Source organism: Nomascus leucogenys, chromosome X (genome assembly GCF_006542625.1).
Source record: "Nomascus leucogenys isolate Asia chromosome X, Asia_NLE_v1, whole genome shotgun sequence".
Classification (NCBI taxonomy): Eukaryota; Metazoa; Chordata; class Mammalia; order Primates; family Hylobatidae; genus Nomascus; species Nomascus leucogenys.
The window spans coordinates 65,547,412-65,562,422 of record NC_044406.1 but is presented as its reverse complement, the minus strand read 5'-3'; the positions used below and the strand labels follow the sequence as shown (position 1 = coordinate 65,562,422).

General features: G+C 40.5%; 1 pseudogene; it reads left to right on the top strand.

Moving 5' to 3' along the window:
• Positions 1-4,220: 4,220 nt before the first annotated feature.
• LOC100607936 lies at positions 4,221-4,963 on the top strand (annotated as a pseudogene).
• The last annotated feature ends 10,048 nt before the right edge of the window (positions 4,964-15,011 follow it).

Here is a 15,011-nt window from a genome sequence, read left to right as displayed (position 1 = left end):
TCTCTACAAAAATTCAAAACTTAGTTGGGCATGGTGGCACACAGCTACTCAAGAGGCTGAGGCAGGAGCATTGCTTGTGCCTGGGAGGTCAAGGCTGCAGTGAGCCATGATTGCAGCACTGCACTCCAGCCTGGGCAACAAAATGAAACCCTGCCTCAGAAAAAAAAAAAAAATTAATTAAAATTAAAATTAAAAAAACAAGCAATGGGGAAAGGATTCCCTAGTCAATAGATGGTGCTGAGATAACTGGCTAGCAATATTCAGAAGACTGAAACTGGACCACTTCCTTACACCATATACAAAAATTAACTCAAGGGATTAAAGACATGAAATTTGGGTGGGGACACAGATACAAGCTGTATCAGTGAGACACTCCTTCTGTTTGAGAAAAGAGGAAATGAGTAAAGGGGACTTTGGCTCTCTTGCAGCTTAGGTGCCAGCTCAGCCAAACACCAAGAGCCTGCTTGGAGTCCCCGATTTTAGGCTGTGATTCTGGGATGGCATTTCTGGACCTGCCCTGGGCCTGAGAAGAGCCCACTGCCATGAAGGGAGAATCTCAGGCCTGGACGCATTCACCATAAACTGACTGAAGAACTCTTAGGCCTTCGGTGAACTTAAGTGGAAGCCAGGGAGTACAAGCCACAGGCCTGAGGTGGTGGTGGCCCTGGGGAGAGAGTTCTCTGCTTGTGGAAAGGGGAGGAAGGAGTGAGAGGGACTTTGTCTTGTGGTTGGAGTGCCAACTCAGCTGCAGTAGAATGGAGAACCAAGTAGATTCCTAAAGTTTCTGACTCCAGGCCCTGGCTCCCAAACAGCATCTCTGGACCTAACAGTGGTAGCAATGCAGTGGTTATTGTGGGCCTTGGGCAAGACTCAGTACCATGCTGACTTCAGGTCTGACCCAGCAGATTCAACGGTGGTGGTCACAGGAGTACTTGTATCACTCCTCCCCTAGCTCCAACCAGCTCAGCACAAACAAAGAGAGATTCCATTTGTTTGGGAGAAAGTAAGGGAATAGAACAAAAGTCTCTGCCTGGTAGTCCAAAGAATTCTTCAGAATCGTATTCAAGACCACTAAGGTGGTACCTCTATGAGGCTACAAGAACCACAGCATTACTGGGCTTACAGTGCTTCCTAATGTAAATATGGCTGCAGAGACCAAAAACATGGATGAAAACCCTCAGATCTCTTTCAATATCTGGAAAGCCTTCCCAAGAAAGACAGGTACAAAGAAGCCCAGACTGTGAAGACTATGATAGATATTAACTCTTCAATGCCCACACACCAATGAACATCCAAAGGCATCAAGACCATCTAGGAAAACATGACCTCACCAAACAAACTAAATAAGGCACCAGGGACCAATCCTGGAGAAACAGAAATATGTAACTGTTCAGACAGATAATTCAAAATAACTGTGTTGAGGGAAGTCAAAGAAATTCAAGGTAACATAGATTAGGAATTCAAAATCCTATCAGGTAAATTTAACAAAGAGATTGAAATAATTAAAGAAGAATGAAGCAGAAATTCTGGAGCTAAAAAATGCAACTGGCATGCTGAAGAATGCATCAGAGTCTTTTAATAGCAGAATTGATCAAGCAGAAGAAAGAATTAGTGAGCTTGAAGATGGGCTATTTGAAAATACAGTCAGAGGAGACAAAAGAAAAAAATAATAAAAAAGAATGAAGCATACCTACAGGATCTAGAAAGTATTCTCAAAAGGGCAAACCTAGAAGTTATTGTCCTTAAAGGAGAGGTAAAGAGAGAGACAGGGGTAGAAAAATTATTCAAAGGGATAATAACAGAGAATTTCCCAAATTTATTGAAAGAGATCAGTATTCAAGTACAGGAAGGTTATAGAACACCAAGCAGATTTAACCCAAAGAAGACCACCTCAAAATATTTGATAAAGAAACTCCCAAAGGTCAGGAATAAAGAAAGAATTCTAAAAGCAGCAAGAGAAAATAAACAAATAATATACCATGGAGCTCCAATATATCTGGCAGCAGATTTTCCAGTGGAAGTCTTACAGGCCAGGAGAGAGTAGCATGACATATTTAAAGTGCTGAAGGACCAAAACATTTACCCTACAATAGTATATCTGGTGAAAATGTCCTTCAAACATGAAGGAGAAATGAAGACCTCTGAGACAAAAAAAGGCTAAAGGATTTCATCAACATGAGATGTGCCCTATAAGAAATGCAAAAGAGAGTTCTTCAATCTAAAAGATAAGGCTGTTAATGAGCAATAAGCATTCATCTGAAGTTACAAAACTCACCAGTAATAGTAAGTACACAGAAAAACACTGAATGGTATCACCCTGTAATTGAGGTGTGCAAACAACTCATATCTTGAGTAGAAAGACTAAATGATGAACTGAAGAAAAATAATAACCACAAAAACTTTTCAAGACATAAATAGTACAAGATATAGGCTGGGTATGTTGGCTCACGTCTGTAATACCAGCACTTTGGGAGGCTGAGGCAGGCGAATCACAAGGTCAGGAGTTCAAGACCAGCCTGGCCAATATGGTGAAACCCCATCTCTACCAAAAATACAAAAAAAAATTAGCTGGGCATGGTGGCACGTGCCTGTAATCCCAGCTACTCAGGAGGCTGAGGCAAGGAAATTGCTTGAACCAGGACCCAGGAGGCAGAGGTTGCGGTGAGCCGAGATCATGCCACTGTGCTCCAGCCTGGGCTACAGAGCAAGACTCTGTCTCAAAAAAAAATATATATATATATATATACACACACACATATATATACACACACACACACAATAAAGTGAGAAACAGGGAGACAAAATTAAAGTGTAGAGTTTTCATTAGTTTTTTCTTTTTTAGTGAGAATGAAAAATGGCAAGGATGCCCACTTTCAGCACTGTTACAGTACTGGAAGTCCTGGCTAGGGCAATCAGAGAAGACAAAGAAATAAAGGCATCCAAACTGGAAAGGAAGAGTCAAATTTTTATTATTATTATTTTTTTTTGAGATGGAATCTTGCTCTGTCACCCAGGCTGGAGTGCAGTGGCACAATCTTGGCTCACTGCAAGCTCTGCCTCCTGGGTTTATGCCATTCTCCTGCTTCAGCCTCCTGAGTAGCTGGGACTACAGGCACCTGCCACCATGCCCAGCTAATTTTTTGTGTTTTTAGTAGAGACAGGATTTCACCGTGTTAGCCAGGATGGTCTTGATCTCCTGACCTCATGATCCGCCTGCCTTTGCCTCCCAAAGTGCTAGGATTACAGGCGTGAGCCACCGCACCCGGGGAGGTCAAATTATTCTTGTTCACACTATGCAATTAGTGTTATGTTGTCATCAGTTTAAAATAATGGGTGACAAGGTATTATTGGCAAGCTTCATGGTAACCTCAAATCAAAAAACATACTACAGATACGTTAAAAATAAAAAGCAAGAAATTAAATCAGACCACCTGAGAAAATCACCTTCACTAAAAGGAATACAGGAAGGAAGAAAAGAAGGAAGAGAAGACTGCAAAACCACCAGAAAACAAATAGAAAAGTCCTTATTTATCAATAATAACATCAAATGTAAATGAACTAAACTCTCCAATCAAAATACATAGAGTGGCTGAATGGATGAAAAAATAAGACCTAATGATCTGTTGCCTACAACAAACATACTTCACCTATAAAGACACACATAGTCTGAAAATGGATAGAAAAAGATATACCATAGTTCACATTAAAATGTAAACCAAAAAAGAGCAGGAGTAGCTATATTTATATCAGACACAATAGATTTCAAGACAAAAACTTTATGAAGAGACAAAGAATGTCACTATAAGTGGTCAACTCCGCAAGAGAACATAACAATTTTAAATATATATACACCTATGCACCCAATACTGCAGCACCCAGTTATATAAAGCAGATATTATTAGAGCTAAAGAGAGAGATAAGTCCCAATACAATAATAGTTGGAGACTTCAGCACCCCACTTTCAGCACTGGACAGATCTTCTAGACAGAAAATCAACAAGGAAATATTGGATTTAATCTGTACTATAGACCAAAGGGACCTAATAGATATTTACAGGACATTCCCTCCAATGGCTGCAGAATACACATTCTTCTCCTCACCACATGGATCATTCTCAAGGATAGACTGTATGTTAGGCCATGAAACAGTCTTAAAATATTTTAAAAATTGAAATTATAGCTATTTTCTGTGGTGCCTCAGAGGTATTCAGCTGCTTCAAGATGAAGCTGAACATCTCCTTCCCAGCCACTTGCTGCCAGAAACTCATTGAGGTGGATGATGAATGCAAACTTCGTACTTTTTATGAGAAGCGTATGGCTACAGAAGTTGCTGCTGATGCTCTGGGTGAAGAATGAAAGGGTTATGTGGTCCAAATCAGTGGTGGAAACGACTAACAAGGTTCCCCCATGAAGCAGGGTGTCTTTACCCATGGCTGTGTCCACCTGCTACTGAGTGAGGGGCATTCCTGTTACAGACCAAGGATAACTGGAGAGAGAAAGAGAAAATCATTTCGTGGATGCCAATCTGAGCATTCTCATTTTGGTTATTGTAAAAAAAAAAAGGAGAGAAGGATATTCCTGGACTGACTGATACTATGGTGCCTCATTGCCTGGGGCCCAAAAGAGCTAGCAGGATCCACAAACTTCTCAATCTCTCTAAAGAAGATGATGTTTGCCAGTATGTTGTAAGAAAGCCCTTAAACAAAGAAGGTAAGAAACCTAGGACCAAAGCACCCAAGATTCAGCATCTTGTTAATCCATGTGTCCTGCAACACAAACAGTGGCGTATTGCTCTGAAGAAGCAGGGTACTAAGAAAAATAAGGAAAAGACTGCAGAATATGCTAAACTTTTGGCCAAGAGAATGAAGGAGGCTAAAGAGAAGTGCCAAGAACAAATTGCGAAGAGACACAGACTTTCTTCTCTGCCAGCTTCTACTTCTAAGCCTGAATCCAGTCAGAAATAAAATTTTTTGAGTAACAAGTTAATAAGATCAGACTCAAAAAAATGAAATAATATCAAATATCTTCTCTGACCACAATGAAATAAAATAGAAATCACTAGCAAGAGGAATTTTGAAAACTATGCAAACACATGGAAATTAAACTATATTCTCCTAAATGACCAGTGGATCAATGAAGAAATTAAGAAAGAAATTGAAAAAAAAATTCTTGAAATAAACCATAATGGAAACACGACATACCAAAACATATGGAACACGACAAAAACAATACTAAGAGGGAAGTTTATAGCTATAAGTGCCTACATCAAAAAAAGAAAATTTCTTTTTTTTATTTTTTATTTTTTATTTTTTGAGACGGAGTCTCGCTCTGTCACCCAGGTTGGAGTGCAGTGGCGCGATCTCTGTTCACTGCAAGCTCCGCCTCCCGGGTTCACGCATTCTCCTGCCTCAACCTCTCCGAGTAGCTGGGACTACAGGCGCCCGCCACCACGCCCGGCTAATTTTTTTGTATTTTTAGTAGAGACGGGGTTTCACCGTGGTCTCAATCTCCTGACCTCGTGATCCGCCCGCCTCGGCCTCCCAAAGTGCTGGGATTACAAGCGTGAGCCACCGCGCCCGGCCAAAAAAAAAAGAAAATTTCAAACAAAAAATGTAATGATACATTTTAAAGAACTAGAAAAGCAAGAGCAAACCAAACCTGTAGTTAGAAGAAAAGAAATAATAAACATCAGAGCAGAAATAAATGCAACTGAATCAAAAAAATACAAAAGATCAACAAAACAAAAAGTTGGTTTTTTGAAAAGATAAATAAAATTAACAAACCTTTAGCCAGACTAAGAAAAAAAAAGAGAGAGAAGACCAAAATAAATAAAATCATGGATGAAGAAGAAGACATTATAATCAATAGTGCAGAAATTAAAAAGGTCATTATGGGCTACTATGAGCAACTATATGCCAACAAATTGGAAAACCTAGAAGAAATGGATAAATTCCTAGACACATACAACCTACCAAGAGTGAATCAGAAAGAATTCCAAAACCTGAACAGATCAATAGCAAGTAACAAATCAAAACCATAATAAAAAGTCTCCCAGCAAAGCAAACCCTGGAACCCAATGGTTTCACTGCTGAATTTTACCATTTAAAGAAGAACTGAACCAATCATACTCAAACTATTCTGAAAAGCAGAGAAGGAGGGAATACTCCCAAACCCATTCTATGAAGTCAGTATTACCCTGATATCAAAATCAGGCACCAAAACACACCACAAAAACAAAAACAAAAACAAAACAAAACAAAACAAAAACCCCACAAAACCTACAGGCCAATATCTCTGATGAGCATTGATGCAAAAATCATCAACAAAATACTAGGAAACCAAATTCAACAACACATTGAACAGATAGTTCATCACAACCAAGTGGGATTTATCCCAGGGATGCAAGGGTGGTTCAATGTACACAAATCAATCTATGTGATACATCATATCAACAGAATGAAGGACAAAAATCATATGATCATTTCAATTAATACTGAAAGAGCATTTGGTAAAATTCAGCATCCCTTCATTAGTACAAACCTTCAAAAAATTGGGTATAGAAGAAACATACCTCAACACAATAAAAGCCATATATAGCGGAACCACAGGTAGTATACTGAATGGAGAAAAATTGAAACTCTTTCCTCTAAGATCTGTAAAATGACAAGGATGCCCCCTTTCAGCACTGTTATTCAACATCGTACTGGAAGTCCTATCTAGGGCAATCAGAGAAGACAAAGAAATAAAGGCATCCAAATTGGAAAGGAAGAGGTCAAATTATCCTTGTTTACAGATATTATCTTATATTTAGAACAACCTAAATATGCCAGCAAAAAAACATTAGAACTGATAAACAAATTCAGTAAAGTTGCAGATACAAAGTCAACATACAAAAGTCAGTAGCATTTCGGGGCCGGGAGCGGTGGCTCACGCCTGTAATCCCAGCACTTTGGGAGGCCAAGGCGGGCAGATCACGAGGTCAGGAGATCGAGACCATCCTGGCTAACATGGTGAAACCCCGTCTCTACTAAAAATACAAAAAAAATTAGCCGGGCGAGGTGGCGGGTGCCTGTAGTCCCAGCTACTCAGGAGGCTGAGGCAGGAGAATGGCATGAACCCGGGGGGCGGAGCCTGCAGTGAGCCGAGATCGCGCCACTGCACTCCAGCCTGGGTGAAAGAGCGAGACTCCTTCTCAAAAAAAAAAAAAAAAAAAAAAAAAGTCAGTAGCATTTCTATATGCCAATGGCAAAGAATCTGAAAAAGAAATCAAGAAATAATCTCATTTACAATAGCTACAAATAAAATTAAGTACCTAGGAATTAACCAAAGAAGTGAAAGATCTCTATAATGAAAACTATGAAACTTTGATGCAAGAAATTGAAAAGGACACAAAGAAATGGGAAGATATTCCATGTTCATGTATTGAAAGAATCAATATTGTTAAAATGTCCATACTACCCCAAAGCAATCTACAGTTTTAATGCAATCCCTGTCAAAATGCCAATGACATTCTCCAACAGAAACAGAAAAAAAAAAACCCCTAAAATTTATATGGAGCCACAAAAGATCCAAAAAAGCCACAGCTATCCTGAGCAAAAAGAGCAAAATTGGAAGAATCACATTACCTGACTTCAAATTGTACTACAGAGCTATAGTAACCAAAACAACATAGTATTGGCATAAAAATAGACATGTAGACCGATGGGACAGAATAGAGAACTCAGAAACAAATGCATACATCTACAGTGAATTCGTTTTCAACAGAGGTGCCAGAGGTGCCAACAGAGGCCCCAACATACACTGGGGAAAGGATAGTCTCTTCAATAAATGGTGCTGGGCAAACTGGATATCTATATGCAGAAGAATGAAACTAGACGCTTATCTCTTGCCGTATACAAAAATCAAATCAAACCCGGCGCAGTGGCTCGCACCTGTAATCCCAGCACTTTGGGAGGCTGAGGTGGGCGGATCACGAGGTCAGGAGATCGAGACCATCCTGGCTAACATGGTGAAACCTCATCTCTACTAAAAATACAAAAAATTAGCTGAGCATGGTGGCACGCACCTGTAGTCCTAGCTACTTGGGAGGCTGAGGCAGGAGAATCGCTTGAACCCGGGAGGCAGAGGTTGCAGTGAGCCGAGATCGCACCACTGCACTGCAGCCTGGGTGACACAGTGAGACTCTGTCTCAAAAAAAAAAAAAAATCAAATCCAGATGGATTAAAGACTTAAATCTAAGCCCTCAAACTATGAAACTACTACAAGAAAACATTCAGGAAACTCTCCAGGACATTGGCCTGGGCCAGCATTTCTTGTGGAATATCCCACAAGCATAGACAACCAAAGCAAAAATGGACAAATGGGATAACATCAAGTTAAAAAGCTTCTGCACAGCAAAGAAAACAATCAACAAAGTGAAGAAGCAACACACAGAATGGAAGAAAGTATTTGAAAACCGTACATCTGACAAGATATTAATAACCAAAATATATAAGGAGCTCAAACTATAGGAAATAAAATCTAATAATCTGATTTTTAAATGGGCAAAAGATCTGAATAGACATTTCTGAAAAGAAGAAATACAAATGGCAAACAGGTATATGAAAATGTGCTCAACATCACTGATCATCAGAGAAATGCAAATCAAAAGCACAATCAGCTATCATCTCACCCCAGTTAAGATGGCTTTTTTTTTGGGGGGGGGGGGCGGACAGAATGTCTCGCTCTGTCGCCCAGTCTGGAGTGCAGTGGTGCAATCTCGGCTCACTGCAACCTCTGCCTCCTGGGTTCAAGCAATTCTCCTGCCTCAGCCTCCCAAGTAGCTGGGACTACAGGTACACACCACCATGGCCGGCTAATTTCTTATGTATTTTATTAGAGACGGGGTTTCACTGTGTTGCCCAGGCTGCCCTCAAACTCCTGAGCTCAGGCAATCCACCCGCTTTTATCCAAAGGACAGGCAATAATACATGCTGGTGATAATTTGGAGAAAAGGGATCACTTGTTCACTTGTGGTGGGAATGTAAATTAGTACAACCACTATGGAAAATAGTTTGGAGATTCCACAAAACAACTAAAAATATAGCTACTATATGATCCAGCAATCCCACTGCTGGGCATATTCCCAAAGGAAAGAAAATTGGTATATCTAAGAGATATCTACGTTCCCATTTTCATTGCAGCACTATTTACAGTAGCCAAGATTTGATGCAACCTAAGTGTCCATCAACAGATGAATGGATAAAGAAAATGTGGTACATATACACAATGGAGCAATATTCAGCCATAAAAAAGAATGAGATTCTGTCATTTGTAACAACATAGATGGAACTGGAGATCATTATATTAAGTGAAATAAACCCGGCACAGGAAGACAAACTCACATGTTCTCACTTATTTGTGGGAGCTAAAATTAAAACAACTGAACTGATGGAGATGGAGAGTAGAATGATGGCTACCACAGGCTGGGAAGGGTAGTGGGAGTTTGGTGGGAGAAGTGGGGACGGTTAATGGGTACAAAAAAATAGAAAGAATGAATAAGATCTAGTATTTGATAGCACAATAGAATGACTATAGTCAACAATAATTTAATTGTACATTTTAAAATAACTGAAAGAGTGCAATTGGTTTGTAATATAAAGGATAAATGTTTGAGATGATAGATACCCCATTTACTCTGATGTGACTATTACACATTGTGTGTTTGTATCAAAATATCCCATATACCCTATATACACCTACTATGTACCCACCAAAAATAAAAATAAAAAATAAAAAGAATTGAAAATGCACCTCAGGAAATCCCCTCCCAACACCTGTGCATTGACAAATTACAGTTCACAGTTGCTCCTATATCCCTCATCACAATTGACCTTCCCCTCAACCGTGGGAGGCAATTGGTCTTATGCCAGGTTACAGGTGGGGGAATTGAGGCATCTGCTCTTCCCATGCCCAATCTATCCCCTAGTGAAGGCACTATTGGGAGTGGCACTACAGCCCCAAGATGGAGGCATGGAGGGCAGCAGAAGCTGAGCCACAGTCCTTGTGCCCTCCCTGGCCTTCCCCATGGAGAGCATGTGGAAGAGGAAGTAGAAGTCTCAGATCTGCCTTTCTCTGGGAGTATGGATCATTGTTTTCTGGGTTCCTCTCCCCCTTAACATGGAGGAAAAACTCCAAAATGAGCTAGCTTGTGCTCCACTCCCTCAGTCTTTCTCTCATGATTCAATAAAATTATCATTACTGAGGGCTAATTTCCAGGGCTTTGATTGATGCCTATAGGCTAGCAAAGGAAGGATTCTTTGAGCTGTTATTGGAGGGGAAAGCAAGAGGTCATTTTTAAAATAATTGTTATCACATATCTTCTCCCTGGTAGCATGCATTCCCCAAGTCTCTGATCCTCCCATATCTGGTTTATTGCTAGGACTTACATGAATTGCCCAACTTCCCATGGCAACTCAGATGGCCCCAGAAGACTAGCTCAACTCCCCAGGACATTTGTATGACTTTCTAGTTGGGGGCCTATCTCCACACAGAAGACCACTGCCTGTACCCACCTATGGGGGCTTCCTGCTCCCTAACAAGAACATGTAGAATAGAGTTTATGCTCCCTAGGCTTATATATTTTCTCTGTCAATTATTTGTTCGTTAGTTTAGATAGTTCGCTGTTATTCTTCCAGTTTCAGTTTCTTCATTTGTACAATTTGGTTAAAAATAATTACTCTTTAAGGATGATGTGAGACCAGATAAATGGGTGAGTAAATGTAAAATGTCTGGCCCAAAGTAGATGTACAATAAGTATCCCCGTAAGGGAGCCCCAGCCTTTCAACTGTACAGATTTGAGGCCCTTTCTCAGGCTTAGATTAACTCCCAGTGTTCCTTTGCTGTGGGCACCAGTGCCTCAGCCACTTTCTTTCTTTATATCTCATGTTAGATACCACTGTTTTAGGCTCTTGTGGACCTCTGCAATTTTCTTTCATGGACATATTAGTTAAAGTACAAGTTTTACCCACACTCTATTCTAAGTAAAATGTCCTTTCCCAAAGCTGATGCCACCTACATAGCCACATTTTCTACCGTATGATTCTGCCTGTCCCTCTTCCCCCTACCACAGCCAAATTTTTGTGGTAGGGTAGGAAGAAAGACCTGTTCTAAGGGTGTAAGCTGGCCTGTATGGGCTGACTTGAAAAAATTAGCTGGGCCAATCAGATCTCTCTTTCTTAAGTGTAAAATATGAAACAGAAAATGACAACAAAAACAAAAACAAATAGTGAATTATTACACCTAAAAGGTCATGAGGTACAGTTGAGGCTGAAGAAGTCATGATAGGCCATGTACAGGGAGATTTATTAGTAATCATGAGTAATTAGAGGCAATCAAGTGATAGTGGAATGGAAAGAAGCATGCATTAAAAACATAGCCAAGTCACTATAATGAAGACCTTAAACTCCTGTTGTAAGTCTCTAGGGCCACCTTGAAGCCCAAAATATCCCTTACTCCAATCTTGGTGTGGTCTATTCCTGCTATTTTTGAATGAATTAATGAATGAATGAATGAATGAATGATTTGAGCCAGGGTCTCGCTCTGCGGCCCAGGCTGGAGTGCAGTGGCACAGTCATAACGTACTGCAGCCTGGAAATTCTGGGCTCAAGTGATCCTCTGGCCTCAGCCTCCCAAGTAGCTGGAACTACAGGTGTGCACCACCACACCTGGCTTCTGTTATAGCTTTTATTCTTAGATTTCTGCACCATTCCTTCCATCCTATTAGTCCACTCATAGTCTTAGAATAAACTTCACTTTATTTTAGTTACCTTAAATGGGTTTCTTGCAAACAATTTAGCCTGAATAGACCCTCTGCTCTTTCTTGCATTTCTCACGGAATATATAGAATATTTTACCCTTGATAAAATGACCAAATTAAATATGGATTTCAATTACATCAAAACTTGCATCAAGTAATAATGGATATTAGTTGCAAGAACAATTATGATGTTTCTCTCAATATTCTGCCTGGAAACAGGGATGAAGATAAGTAGAGACCTCTGATAGAATGCAGGATCATTTGATGTAGGTTGAAGGGGCTACAGTGGCAATGAGAAATGAGCTCATCCAAGTAATGTTGATAAGGGTGTGGGAGTGGGTGTGTGGTCTTGCAGAAGTGATCAGGAAAGCTCAAGTCACTGCCTTTTCACTCTCCTAGCTACATCAATACAATATACAGCTACCCTGCCTGGTTTGGCTGACCTCCAAATGAGTCAACTGGTTTTTAACTTGGTGCCTTTAGAATGCTCTGGTTGATCTCTAGAGCTTTCTACCTCACTTTTCTCTCATATTATCATCTAGTCCCCCCTATCTCCTCCCCTCTCATTTCCCTCCCTTGAACTGCCTGTCTTGTCTGGTTGCTTACTCTTTAGCTCTGTTGTATTTCTGCCCTTCATGCCTCAGAAGCAAACCTATGCACCATAAAACATTTTGCCTATCATAGCAACTTGATTTCTGGAGAACTGACCTAGTGTTCCTTGCTCTATCCTCTTTGAGCTCCCTGGGTGAGATTCTAAAGATTGTCTGATAAGTGTGTTTCATTCCTCTACTGATTTGGTGTCTATGTTCACTCTGGAACTCCCCATCTTTCCACTTTTTCCACAAATCCTGTGAACTCACCCTAAATACGTCTATAAATTATCTACTGCTGCAGAATGGAAATAAATGCAGCTACTTTGCTGGCACTGACTTGTGGCTTGGCTCTGACTCAACCTCTTGGGTGCAGGCAAGAGTAATAACTGAACAGTGGCATGTCAGCCAGTGGAAAGAAATGGCTTGGAAATAGACTGAAGCAGGTAGGATATCGGTCTTTCTTGGACATTGTTCTGGATGAAATGATAAAAAACAATTGAAAGAAAATTGTTCCACAAATTTAGGTATAATGATCAACTTGAATAAGGTGTCTGTACTACTAGTCTTCAGCTACAAATAACAGAAAACAATGTAGCCTCAGGCAAACAGGGAAATTTATTATAAGTTAGGGTATGTCACAAAACCCAAGGTTAAGCAACTTACTGGACCTCAGAAATGGACTAGAACAGGCAACTTCAAAGTCTTCAGAAACTAGGACAACAGGCAACATCATTTATTCTTCTCTTTATGTTTCTCCTTGTTTCATCATCTGTGATGAGCAGCATTCTTATCAGAAAGCGTGGGAAAATAGCTTGCCCATACTGCCAAGGCAGTATTGTTTACTTTCTAACCTTCAGCTACAGGGAAAAAAAAAATCTCTCCCTTCCTCCCTCTCTCACTCTCTCACTCTCTCTCTCTCTCTCTATCTCTATCTCTGTTTCCCCTGAAATTTCAAATTCCTGGAAAGAGCTTCGAAATAGTCAGGTGCTCCTCCTTGGGCCAGTCGAGTTAGGCCTAGGGTTGGGACAGCAGTTATAACCCACATTCAGTTTAAGGATCCCACCCCTATGAGAATGGAAGTAGAAAATGAGGGATAGTTTAATGGGTCACCTGAAATACAGAGTCACTCCAAAAGGGACTTACTCAGTGGCCAAGCAGAGGGCATGCATCTGAGAACAAGCCCCAAAGGGCTTTGCTTCCTCAGTAACTGTTCTCAGTTTTCAGTTCCTTAAGAGTGAAGAAAACAAAGATTTAAACTCTGATGGGTGTTGTGACTCACACCCATAATCCCAGCAATTTGAGAGGCTGAGGCAGGCAGATCACTTGAGGCCAGGAGTTCAAGACCAGCCTGGCTAGCATGGCGAAACCCCGTCTCTATTAAAAATACAAAAAAATTAGCCAGGCATGGTGGCACACGCCTGTAATCCCAGCTACTTGGGAGGCTGAGACACGAGAATTGTTTGAACCCAGGAGGTGGATGTTGAAGTGAGCCAAGATCGTGCCACTGACCTCTAGCAGGGGCAACAGAGAGACTGTCTCAAAACAAAACAAAAACAAAAACATGAAATGCAAGAGGAAGTTAAAGTAGTGAAATAAAATGGCTAGCTGCCTGTTTAGTGGGTTGAGTCAAACCTAACTATGACTAGGTCTGTAACATAGCAAACACTTAAAAAATGTTAGCTATTATTATGGCAATCAGAAGAGGCTAAGTGCAGTTGGACTCTGAGCAAAAGGGATTAGATAATCTTTGCAGATAGTTGCTACAGAGCATGAAGGAGCCTGAGAAAGGTTTCCACTATGTAGGAGAATATACCTCCTTAGGATCCAAGACTTAGGCTGCTACATACAATGGTCTCTTCCTTGTACAGGGCTGATCAACAATGACGAATCCTTGGGTTTGGGCTCTATTTTTTCTAGATTCTGTGCAAACTTTTCTTTTGTTATGGCAACACAACAATTACCTCATCCTTGTTACAGTTGAACCCAACCAAGACAACTCTCTGCACATCCTGCTCCCCCTCCACCCAAATAATTCTATTCAAGTCGTTTCTGCTTCAGAATCAGCCAGATTGAATGTGGAAAGTTCCTGGTGTTTTTTATTATGTTTAGAAGACATATAGTCTCCTTAATAAAAATACGGAAAACACTCAAGTCACAATATTATAAACACACACCATCCCTCCAGGTCGCCTACCTTTTGCTAATCTCCATTTTCTGTTGATTTCTTGAGAATTCCAACTGGAAAGCCTCTTTCTGACCTTGTCCCCAAATGTACCCTTTGGGGCCTGTGACTTCCCCTTGATAATGGAGTCACATCATACATACATGTGAAAATAAGAATATAAATAATGGGAGTGAATCTGCCTACCATTCCACTAAGTAAGTCTATGTCCCAGAATGAGTGAAGGTTGGGAGACTTGAATCTGCTGTTCAATTAGGTGATTTCAGTTTCTGTGTGCTTCTTGTAATGTATTTCATCATCTTGAGTGTGTTACTAGTGTTTAAGTATATTTACTTTTCATGCAATAGGGGCCATAACCAGAAGCCAGCTACTTAATCTGTTGCCTAATTGAAGAAACAGGGATCTGTTCCAACACTGACCTCACTGATAAGCATTATGTA